We start from the raw sequence: 12,465 nt of genomic DNA, 5'->3' as shown, positions 1-12,465 counted from the left end.
ATTTTTCATTAAAATTTATAATTAATTTCATGATTTTTTTTTGTGACGAATTAATTAAAATAAGTCAGTTGTGGAAATAATTTGCCTTAAGCTTAGCTTTTTCTTTGAGATACGTAAGTGGTGCATTGATCACACTTTCTTGACCAGCATTTGTCAATTCAGTCACTGCTTCTTGACCTTTATATAAATTGGAGCCTAATGCTGATGTACTTGAGATCATCTTCTGTAACAAAAGAACAAATAAAACATTCAGCATCTAATTTACTAGCAGAAGCCAAAAATATTACTATAACTGATGAGAGTTTACTTTTGTACCATATTTTAAAATTCTATATTGTATGACATAAGAATAATAATTAGAATTATATATTAATAAGAATAATCATTCCAGCAGAGTAAGAACAATCAAGGCTCTTTATGAACTTGTTGACAAGTATGATGAAATCCGAAGAACTGACCCTACATAGAGAAAAGGAAATATATAAGACACAAGACAATGAGAGGAGAGGGAGGGGATAAACCAGGGAGCACAATTTGAAATAGGTAATAACATAAGCATATTAGAAAAAATTCTAAGGAGCAGAATTTGCAACAAGTACACTAGTTAATACAATTCTCTTGTAAAGATCTGTGTTACCAATTCACATCATTAAAACACTATAATCCAATACACCAAGAATGATGATAATAAAGAACTATAATGTGGATACTTCGTATATACGTACAGAGTAAGCAATATCTCACCTTGTTTCATAGAACTTCTCTGCAGCATGGGACCAGCAGGGAGAAGCTTACATATTCATAAAACTGAAACTAAACAAAAACAAAAAATACCATCACATCTACAGTTCAGTACCAAAGGAATAAGATTACCACAAGATCAAAAAAACATTTGAAAAGCCCAATAAAGAATTTCAGAACAGGCTTGTTAATAGAAGAAAACCAAATTTCCTGCATATAAAAACAATCATTGCAAAATTCCCAAAAGAAACTATTGTTCATCATCTTCAAACCTAGCCGCAAAACCAACAATCAGAACCCTAAATCATCTTTTTCTCAAAACAATCAAAACCTTCAGAAAATTGAATCGGAGATAGTGTAAAAGAGACGAAGAAAGACAGATCTGTAGATTCAAAAACACAGAACAGAATCGGAAAGATCTCACCAGATGTTAAAACCGTGAGTTTCTACTCAGCTTCACCACCGCAACATTCATCCTCAACAACCATTAATGCTCATCTCGAATCAAACACGAAACTGAATGCAACGGGCTCCGAACAAGATCGAATTCAGCACCAACAACATATGAACAATAACTCAGAGATCGAAAAAGGAAGTTGAATCGGAGAGATTTTGATCAGAGAAGCTCGTCGGACTTTGATGAACCACCAACATCTGAGAAAGAGAAGAATGAGGGGTTGGCCGCCGTTCGTTTGAAGAAGGAGGGAGTATGTCGTGGCCGCCTCGAATTGATCGGTGGGAATGGAGGGGAATAGAGGAGGAAGCCACCTTTCATTTTGAAGAGGGAGAAAGAAAGAACTCTGTTTCGTGTTCATCGCGAGCAGAAGAGGCAGCGAGCATTTGTTTAGGGTTTCATAGATAAAGTGTAAACAACAAAGAATTTATTGAATTTATGTTTTCAACTTTTTTAATTTAATAAAATTATAAAAAGAAAATAATTAACGAGAGGGAAACTAAAAAAATAGAGGGAAGTTTTAGCGGGCCTATTTTTTTGGATTTGGGCCATAGTTTGAAGTGAAAATTATAATGCCGCGATTTTTATTTGCGGCTTAAAATATCTGCGGTTTCTTAAGCGTGGAAAAATGAAGAAAAAGCCACAGTTTCACATTCTGGATTCAATGTTTCAAAATATATGTCTACGATTTAAAAAGCGTGACCAAAGCTTATATGTGACCACAGTTTTTGAGTTGTGGGAAAATTTAGCGTGGCCGTAGACCAAAAATGTAGTAGTGTGTCATAAACAAAGCCAATAGGAAAGCTCTTCGGAAGAAGAAGAAGAATGATCAGAATAAAGTTATCCAGAGACTTGAGGAAGATCTGGTTTCTACCCTGCAAAAATCTCAAGAGTCACTTCAGCAAGCTATGGATACCATGTATCACATCTGACTTGAATGCACCGAGGTCGGGTGATAAGGTTTAAGAATAATTTTCTTCCCTTTTCTTGTGTTTTTGTTTTGTTCTGATACATGTTTGTCAGGCCATCGTGCCTAAACTTTTAAACAATATTTATTATTATTATTATCACCTTTCGCATGCTTGTGCTTTTGGTTTCATATTGTACTTAAATTCTCAACTGTATGATAGTCGAGGAGCATCAGGGTTCTATTTTGAGCCCTACAATTCTTAGATGTTTTGAATGATGTCAAAGCTAGGTATTATGTAGTATTTGTATATTAGACCTTATCTCTCTATGTGTGGGTTGCATTTTCATCTTAGAACACTTATACATCAAATCAAAAGCATTTGTACAAGTCAAATATGTCAAAAACATAAATTTTTGTGAAAAACCATGTTTAGAGTCGACTTACCCATGTTAGGAGTCGACTCCCTTTGAAGCATATTCAAAAGAAAATCTTTATGTTCAAGATGGGTCGATATATGCCCCCCTTGGATTCGATACACATCAAGAAGGATTCGATTACTTTGAGATATGGGTTGACTCCCATTAATTACTAGTAACAAAATTTTACATTTTCTAAATTATTTAAAATAAAATCAACTAAACAAGCAAGATCGCACACAAAATTTTAATTAAGTATATCTTGATAAATTACTAAAATCAACATTGAATTAAAAAAATCACAAAATCAATTGTTTGCCAACTTAACTCTATATGTTACTGTAAAATAAAGTTTATTCAAATACTATAAATAATATAAATCCTCAATAGTTTTCACTAAAATAAATCATAAAAGTTAATTAATTATAAAACTTATATAATAATTTATCCAATAATTATATAACTCAAGAATATATTTTTTATGATCTTCACATAAAATTGTTTAATAAATTAAATGATTAAATAAGTGTGCGGATTCCTTAGCTAAAGTATGTTGTTGTTAGGTCTTCTTATTTTTCAAATTTTATTAATTGTCATTATAAAGCAAGATCCTCTAGAGGGTTTTGATCCAAATGCTGGAAAGTGTTTATCGATTTGGGCTTGACTTCTCTTTGCTCCTAAAAAAGAGTTACAAATTTCACATATTACTCTTCATATCACTTGAGTACCCGAGTCAAAGAGCGAAATAGTGAACAAGAAACATGTATGTGTTTGTGTCCAACCTTTTCATTATTTTCCCATTTCCTTAAGCAAAATATTTATTTTTTGTCTTTATCTTAAATTTGTTTAATGCTATTTACTGCACTTTATCCTGACATTTATTGCAACTTATCTTCGTTTATGTAATGTCTTTACTATGCCGTCCAGACAATGGCTACAATAAAAACACATATTTTTTTCATATAAATCATTTGCACGAATTGCTTTGGAGATTTTTCGAGTTAATATCACTTTCTGAACTCGTGATTGGTTACCAAAAATACTGCTAAATAGTAACAAATTAAACACCATTATTCTTGTGTAGTTTAGTAGTGTAACAAATTTAGCTTCAAACCCAATAAATAAATGCTAAATTGATGAATTATTCAGCCAAGTTAAAAACAAAACTGCTTGGTGAATTTATAATACTATCCTTCTAGAATTACAATTGTCCCACTTGCAAAGTGACTTTCTTGAAAGCACTACGACTAAACTTTAGTCATAAAAAGTAAAAAGAAATAATTTTTTAGACAGAGCGAGGAATGAAAGCTCATATTTCAGGATATGAAAATATGTGAGAAGAGACTTCTATTTATAGGCTCGGCTGGCACAAAAATTTTTGGGTCTAAAATTAATGAGACAATCAATTGGTATCATGCATCTATCAATTGATAAATATGCAAGGAGAGTCAATTGATATATATACAAGGCAATCTTGAAAGGTTTAATAAACTTTCGAAATGTCAAACTACATCGTCATTAGAATAGCCGGTCAATACACCCGTAGAAAAAGTGTTATTAAATTGTAGAAATAGGATCAACGGACGCCAAAGTGTCATGACACCAAGTCCTACCCATTTATTATTATTATTATTATTATTATTATTATTATTATTATTATTATTATTATTATTATTATTATTATTATTATTAATCTAACGTTAAGATATATTCACTTAAAAACTAACATGAATTTTTTAAAGAAATTTATCTTAGCTATAATAATAATAATAATAATAATAATAATAATAATAATAATAATAATAATAATAATAATAATGACGATGACAACGAGACAACAAATTTATGACATCCGCCAAATTTATAAATTACACCTATATAATTTCTCTTATTTTTATAAAAAATACTTTTATTTTAAATAAAACTAAAAATTAAAATTTTCATATTCTTATATTTTATAACATATTCAATTCAATTAGTGAATTAATTATTTTTGAAATAATTGAATTACATGTTTTTATAACCTAAATTTGTTAATTTTATAAGGAGAACTTGGACGCAAGGAGGCAATAGTAAACATCTAAAATTAATAAGATATGAAAAAAATTACATTGCTGTAATTTTCATTGTATTTTTCATTTCATCGTCAATATTTTAAAGAACAAAGTCATAATTTCACAAAATATTCTACCATAAGATAAATTATTCATAATTTTTTCTTTATATTTGTTCCTTATATCGGCATTAACAAGCAACATTCGTCTTCAATGCACAAAACTTGGGCATCAAACGCACTCCCGTCAACTCTAACAAACACCTTGTCACAATCTTCGTCAGTTTTGCATGGAACTGTAGTGAAAAATAGAATAAACAATGTTAATAAAATATGATAAAAGATTATGGAAGAACTACAAAAAAAAGAAATATTTAAAGGAAAAGAATGATTTACGGATAGCCTTCGCTGAAAGAAAGAATAGAGACAAAAACAAAACTATAACATAAAGAAATTTGAGAATTTTAGCCATATGTTTTTATCTTTTAATTTTTACAAATGAATTGAGATATATTCAATGCAAAGCTAAAAACACTTAAATATTTGTAGCACTACAATACATAATATATTTTAATTTATTTTATTGTCTCTTTTGCACACTTAATAAATGTCCCTTAAACATATTTAGAAAAGAGGTAACATAAAAATATTTAATAATCTTTAGATTTCTTTTTAAGAAAATTTTCAACCTTTGGTGATAAAAAGTAGACATGTGTTTTTAAAAAATTTGTTAAACTGTGTTCAAGTTATCTTATATGAATAAAGTATAGTGATGAAGACATCATTTTTAAATCACTTTATTGAATAAATATGATTTATATATTCACTCCTTATTTGTGTAGATATAAGTCACATAAATATCTATGAATTTAGAAATATTCAAATATCATTTTTTTAAATGTAAAAAATTACAATTTAATAATTTTTTTATAACATTAAAAAGGTTTATGTGAGTGAATATTATATTATACAAAAAAAATATTCCTTCCACGACACTGATTTGGTGGCTCAAGGATAGTACTATGGTATAATATTGTCTACCACTCTCACTGATCGTTACAAAAAAATACAACTAAGAAATATGCAATTCCATATTCACCTTTCAACGGATCTTTTCATGTATATATATATATATATATATATATATATATATATATATATATATATATATATATATATATATATATATATATATATATATATATATATATATATATATATATATAAATAACGCTAAGACTTTTTGAATACGCTAAAAATCTGTTTGACTGAAAAGTTGTAAAGTAAGGAACTATGGTTCATATCTTGCTCTTAACATTGTTGTGTTAGTTGATTGTATTTCATTTTTTGTGTAATATGTTCATCAAGAAGCTTTTTTGGTAAACACACCTTGTATTTCAACTTGTGAGTTGATGTTGTTCCTTAAGAGACTAGGGTATAGTGTCATACCCCAAAATTTGGCCATCACATTTTTATACTCAAGCTCATCCAAGTATCAACAGCTCAAAACCTAAGTGGATGCACACTCTCCTAAACAAACAACCCACAACTAGGGTTTTTGCTTCTCTTCAAGAAAAATCAAGTTTTGACAATTCAAGTGGACCTCACAACCTCTCATATGATTCAAAGAAACCTCACCTCAAGTTACAAGCTCTGATTCACAAGATTGCTTAAACAACAGTTCAAATAGTCAACGGTCGACTGATTTGACCTAAAAGTCAACTGTGGTCAAAGTACAGTCAAAACTCTTGATTTTTGTCAACATCCTTATTTTGAAGTATCATTCACCATTTGATCAAGAATTGATCATGGTTCATCAAGGAAAGATCAGAAATCAACAATTTCAAAAGTTTCTAAATTAGGATTTTATAGGAGAAAGTCAACTGAACTTTGACCATCCATAACTCCTACATGGAACATCAGAAAATTTTCATCCAAAGCTCAATTTGAAGGAAATTGAGTTCTCTACAACTTTGTATCTCACATGCCAAGTCTAAAGGTGCTTCATTTGAGAGATATGGAGCAAAAGATTATAGGTCCTTTTTGAAAGTCAACCAAAAGCAGTTTTTTATCAAAGCCAATATCATCAAGATAAATTCTTCAAATGGAAAAAAGCTTCCAAAGTGGCTTGTAGATAACATCTTTAGGTTTCCAAAAAGTCTTAGAACTCCTCCATATCTTAAATATTGAGGGAGATACGCCTTGTCAAAATTGGACAATTTTGGAGGAAAAAATGTGAAGCAAAAAGCCTCAAAATGGATTTTTTTTTCAAAGAGACCCAATCTTTTTTGGCCCAATCATGATAATCAAGTTATCCAAGATTTTAAATTTGATTGACACGAATTTTTTAATATTTATTTGATTTTATATGAATTTTTAATCATTTAAAAGTTGTTTTAATTCATGTAAATCAAGTAAAAATCAAATATTCAATTAAAGATCTTGTACTAATCAAATCCAATCACCATTCATACCATATTTTCAATGTATTTTCGTGCAAACAAATACAAGAGAGATTGAGATTGGCCAAATTTGAAGGCTTTTACTCATATTTTCCAATCAAATCTCCCATGATTGATTCACAAAGATATTGATCAATATTATTGCCCTAATTCCATCCAATATATAGAGGCAATTCGTGCCAAACCAAGGGAGAGGAATTGACAAGGATTCTGCAGGCAGAGGCACACGTTCATAGTCCAAAAATTGAAGAAAATCTTGAAATCAGTTTGAGAGGTTGGAGGAGATTCAGCAACATTTGAAGGTTCAAACACGATCAGGGAACACTCTTGATCGTTTCCCAATCAATTTCCAGGCTTAAAGCATCAAGAATACGCTACTGTTCATTCACGGTTTGGCCATACTTTTACAACTTCAATTTCGCAAATTCGTGCATTAATGAAAAAATTATTTAAAAGATTATGGAAGAACTAAAAAAAATTATTTAAAGAAAAACAATGATTTACGGATAGCCACGGACAAAAACAAAACTATAACATAAAGAAATTTGAGAATTTTAGCCATATGTTTTTATCTTTTAATTTTTACAAATGAATTGAGATATATTCGATGTATATTAATGCAAAGCTAAAAACACTTAAATATTTGTAGCACTACAATACATAATATATTTTAATTTATTTTATTGTCTCTTTTGCACACTTAATAAATGTCCCTTAAACATATTTAGAAAAGAGGTAACATAAAAATATTTTATAATCTTTAGATTTTTTTTTAAGAAAATTTTCAACCTTTGGTAAAAAAGTAGACATGTGTTTTTAAAAAATTTGTTAAACTGTGTTCAAGTTATCTTATATGAATAATGTATAATGATGAAGACATCATTTTTATTTATAAGCTGAACATAAGAAGGATTAGGGATGGTAATTGATATTTATGGGCACATGTACTACTTTTTTTTATATCATTTTATTGAATAAATATGATATTTATATTCACTCCTTATATTATGTAGATATGAGTCACATAAATATCTATGAATTTAGAAATATTCAAATATCATTTTTTTAAATGTAAAAAATTACAATTTAATAATTTTTCTTATAACATTAAAAAGGTTTATGTGAGTGAATATTATATTATACAAAAAAAAAAAAATCCTTCCACGACACTTATTTGGGGGCTCAAGGATAGTACTATGGTACAATATTGTCTACCACTCTCACTGACCGTTATACAAAAATACAACTAAGAAATATGCAATTTCATCTTCACCTTTCAACGGATCTTTTCATGTCTATATATATATATATATATATATATATATATATATATATATATATAAGACTTGAAAGAATGAAAGAAATAACGCTAAGACTTGTTACATACGCTGAAAATCTGTTTGACTAAAAAGTTGTAAAGCAAGGAACTCTGGTTCATATCTTGCTCTTAACATTGTTGTGTTAGTTGATTGTATTTCATTTTTTGTGTAATCTTCTCATCAAGAAGCTTTTTTGGTAAACACACCTTGTATTTCAACTTGTGAGTTGATGTTGTTCCTTAAGAGACTAGGGTATAGTCAGGAGTCTCAAGAAAACATTGATAGTAGGTCTTTGTGGTTGTAATCAAGTTTGATTATAGTGGATTAAGTCCTTGTTGATAAGGAAAAATCACCTTGGCGGGTGGAATGGAGGTAACTTTGTTAACACCGAACAATGATAAAAATATTGTGTCATTATTTTTATTCCTTGATTTTTGTTTGTTTTGGTTGAACTAAAAGTTTTTAATCTTGAAACCCAATTCAACCCCTATCACTTCATTTGTTTCCTTAACCTTTTAATTGGCATCAGAGCTCTGATTCTAAAATTGATTGTTATCAAACATTTCACCGTGTCAAATAAAGACCCATAAATTCTTTGAAACACAATGGTTGCAGTCCCTCCACCAGCTGCACCCGCTGTTATTGAAAGAGATCAGAGAAACATGATTTTTGCACTTCCTTTGAAATTCTGAGTTTTGCACTTTTTCGTACTGATTTGTCCCGGTTGATTCATCTGAGCCTAAAAACAGTAAAACACACAACCAAAAGACAACTAAAATTAACGAAAATAAATGTGTACAAACCACTGATCAAACTCCCCTAAACTTAAATTGTTGCTTGACCTCAAGTGACAATTGCAAGAGCTAATGAAATTCACAGCATAACAATACTTATACGCGAGACTTTTGTTAACATTGGTCAAGTGGTAGTTCGTTCATTATACACATGACACAAAGCTTTTTTGTGAGAACACTTTAAACCTGAGCTTCCCTTTCAGATACCTCTCTAACCATGCTTTGTACTTAAATCTTTTTTTATTTTCCTCCTTTATCATTCGAACAATCAAAATAAGACAATGCGAATTTATGATGATCATCACATGCATGAGACTAATCAAGGATTTTTTATTTTGTTTAGGCACCAAATAAGTAGCAATTTAAGATAAGATGAAATTTTCAAAATTTCTCAGTTTATGTATTGTCCTTATTTGGACGATATTTGGGGATCAACCTCCTTTGGGATGAACACCCGAGTGAGGATTACCCAACTTAACGGGTCGACTTTCGTTTATCGTCTTTTCATCATTTGGTGCCAGAGTTATTTATTTCTCAACCAATCATACATGCATGTGAATCTAGATTATGTCAGACTGTCAAGGAGTATTTCTCAAGAAACAAGCCCTACAATACAAATCTACCTGTTAGACTCGTATTATACCTTTTAGGAAATCTAGGGTGTTCAAAAAAAACCCCTCTTTGATACATTATTATAAACTTCCTACCCTCAAACAATCATCCCTTCATCTCTATATACTCTTCCCGGTCGCTTTTGAGATTAGAAACTCTTGAAAAATAAAAAATTTCGGTCAGATTTGGGAAGAACTCAGTGCATGGTTTTACACATCATAACAACAACATAAAAAGAAAAATGCAAAGAGTAAATCCCTGGTGTGGCTGCTGGGATTTCTGCGTCAAACAGAAATTTAGATGAGGGCTTTCCCTAGTATAAAAGATTAGGCAAATATCAGTAATAATCACAAAAAGGAAATTATAAAAATAACAGAACATAAAATTTTAGTTGATGAGAAACAAAAATTTAATTGAACTAAAATAACTCTATATTTCGACAGTCCCCGACAGAGGCGCCAAAAACTTCATTGGTAAATTAGCAAGTGTACTAATCTATCAATATAGTAATAATGGGAAATCCCAAAGTATCAATCTCAAGGACTGCATGGTGATATAGATTTATGTTTCAATTCAATAAAACAAAAGCCTTGGGGGTTTTGGTTTGAATAATTATGAACTAAGTTGCAAATAAAAATAACAGATTGGCTTTGACAAATATGAGTAACATGGCAGGGTAGGTGAGTGCATTAACATATAACATCTCTAAATCCTTATGTCAATAAAAATTTCTAAATAATCAACTACCGGTTCTTAAGGATGTTTACTCCTAATTCCTTAGTGAGCAAACATTTAAACCTTCAATCCTAATCCCAATGTCCTTCGAAATTAATGATGAAATTAAGCATTTGTATTATCACGAATATTATAGTTACTATAGGGTATCCCTAGTCCTACGTGATATCTATTATAGTATAATCGATCAAAGGGTTTAACAATGACGGTCTGACCCTAATTGTTAACCATGAATCAATCCCTATTGGTCCGACAGGGAAATCATTAAAAACATTGAACGATTAAATTAAAAGCATCAAAGTTGTTTACAATGTCAAATAAGGGACACCCACTAGAATTGGGGGTTTTAGCTAATCATGTTATTCAAATAAAAAATATAAAATAGAGACTTTACGAGAATTGAGATGAAACTTGATCTTCAATCGCTTCCTTTCATGAAAACCTTTTTCTCTCCCAAACCATTGTTTTCTCCAATTCAGTCGTCTATTCTTCTGTGCCCAAAAAAGTCCCCTAATTCTTCTTCAAAACTCATTTAAATATCACACATTCATTGAAGTTGATTGAAAATACCAAAAATACCCTTTCATGTCAACTACGGAGCAAAATAGCAAAAATTACTAAAATCAGTGTTGCAACCAAACACTGGCCGTGTCAGGCAACACAGGAACCCGTGTTGGGTCTCTTCCAAATTAGTTTCTTTTCTCAAGTCCCAGGACGTGCAACACGACCTGTGTCAGTTGACATGATTTCCCGTGTTGCACCAGTGACTTCCACAATTTTTTGAACTCGTCCAAGCCTTCTTCTAGACACGTCCCATGTCAGGTGATATGGCCACCCGAGTTAGGCCTCCTGAAGTGGGATTTTGCACTTCCTATGAAACTCCGAGTTTTGCACTTTATCACACTGATTTGTCCTGATTTTTTCACCTAAGCCTAACAAGAGTAAAACTCACAACCAACGAATAAAATGTATAAGAAAGAATTCAAACACTTAACAATATAAAGCAGAGACAACTAAAATCAACGGAAATAAACATGTAAAAACCACTAATCAATCACTATAGTGCCAAAACAGCTATTTTTGACGGAGAAAAGTTTCATTAATGGAAATATAGAATATAAAATTTCTTTCTTGGCCATGATGTAGATCTATGGGATATGATAGTTTATGACTATGTTCGTCCTGTTGATGCTAGTGATAACAAGTTTAAAAGAAGAGTGGTGATAGACAAACAGAAGAAATATTACAAGATTCATATCAAGGCTATAACCATTCTGAGGAATGCTTTTTCATAACTGAGTTTGCAAAGATTACTAACAGAGATATAGCCAAAACGGTATTTGACACATTGAGAATGACTCATGAAGGGAACGCTCAAGTGAAAGAAACCAAGTCGCTTTCCTTGATAAATAAGTATGAAGCCTTCAAAATGAATGATGATGAAACTGTTGAGAACATGTTCTCATGGTATTAGAAGATTGATGTTAGACTGAAGTGTAAGAACAAGATTTTTTATACATATGGCCTTAAGTTTTGATGATAAATTTACATGTTATCTTAAAGAATAATTGTTTACTCTAACGATATCTTTTTAGTTTGTAGCTTTTGCTTTGCAGGTTCTGACTCTAGTAAGAAGGCATGTGACGTCATCAGATTCTAAACTCAACACTATGGAAGAATACCTTTGTTGTGTTACAATGAAATTCAAGATTCTTGAATGCTACTTATGAAACGGTTCTAAGGAATGTTAGTAGAAGAGCTTCTAATCATGACTTTGCTAGAAATATTTAGAGACCTTCTAAAGCTTTTCTTATGTTGTCTCAAGTTCTGAAGATTTTGAAGACAAGGTTCTTCTAAACAAGTTCTGAACATCTGAAGACATCACTTATAAAGACCAAATGCCGAAGACTCTGAAGATAACATTCTGCTGAACAAGTTTTGAAGACTCCAAAGACTTAGGTTAATAAGA

General features: G+C 30.6%; 2 long non-coding RNA genes across 2 annotated transcripts; both read right to left on the bottom strand.

Annotated features, from left to right (window-relative positions):
* Positions 1-90: 90 nt before the first annotated feature.
* LOC131657255 (uncharacterized) lies at positions 91-1,584 on the bottom strand. Its single transcript, XR_009300562.1, has 3 exons — positions 745-1,584; positions 316-459; positions 91-223 (listed from the first exon to the last, which is right to left on the bottom strand). It is a non-coding gene; the product is annotated as an uncharacterized LOC131657255 (long non-coding RNA).
* Positions 1,585-4,616: 3,032 nt separating this feature from the next.
* Positions 4,617-5,148, bottom strand: LOC131657253 (uncharacterized). The gene is made up of 2 exons (XR_009300558.1): positions 4,971-5,148; positions 4,617-4,870 (listed from the first exon to the last, which is right to left on the bottom strand). It is a non-coding gene; the product is annotated as an uncharacterized LOC131657253 (long non-coding RNA).
* Positions 5,149-12,465: the final 7,317 nt, after the last annotated feature.

The sequence above is a fragment of the Vicia villosa genome, linkage group LG3, assembly GCF_029867415.1.
Source record: "Vicia villosa cultivar HV-30 ecotype Madison, WI linkage group LG3, Vvil1.0, whole genome shotgun sequence".
In the NCBI taxonomy this organism is placed as follows: domain Eukaryota; kingdom Viridiplantae; phylum Streptophyta; class Magnoliopsida; order Fabales; family Fabaceae; genus Vicia; species Vicia villosa.
This window is presented reverse-complemented; position numbering and strand designations above follow the sequence as displayed.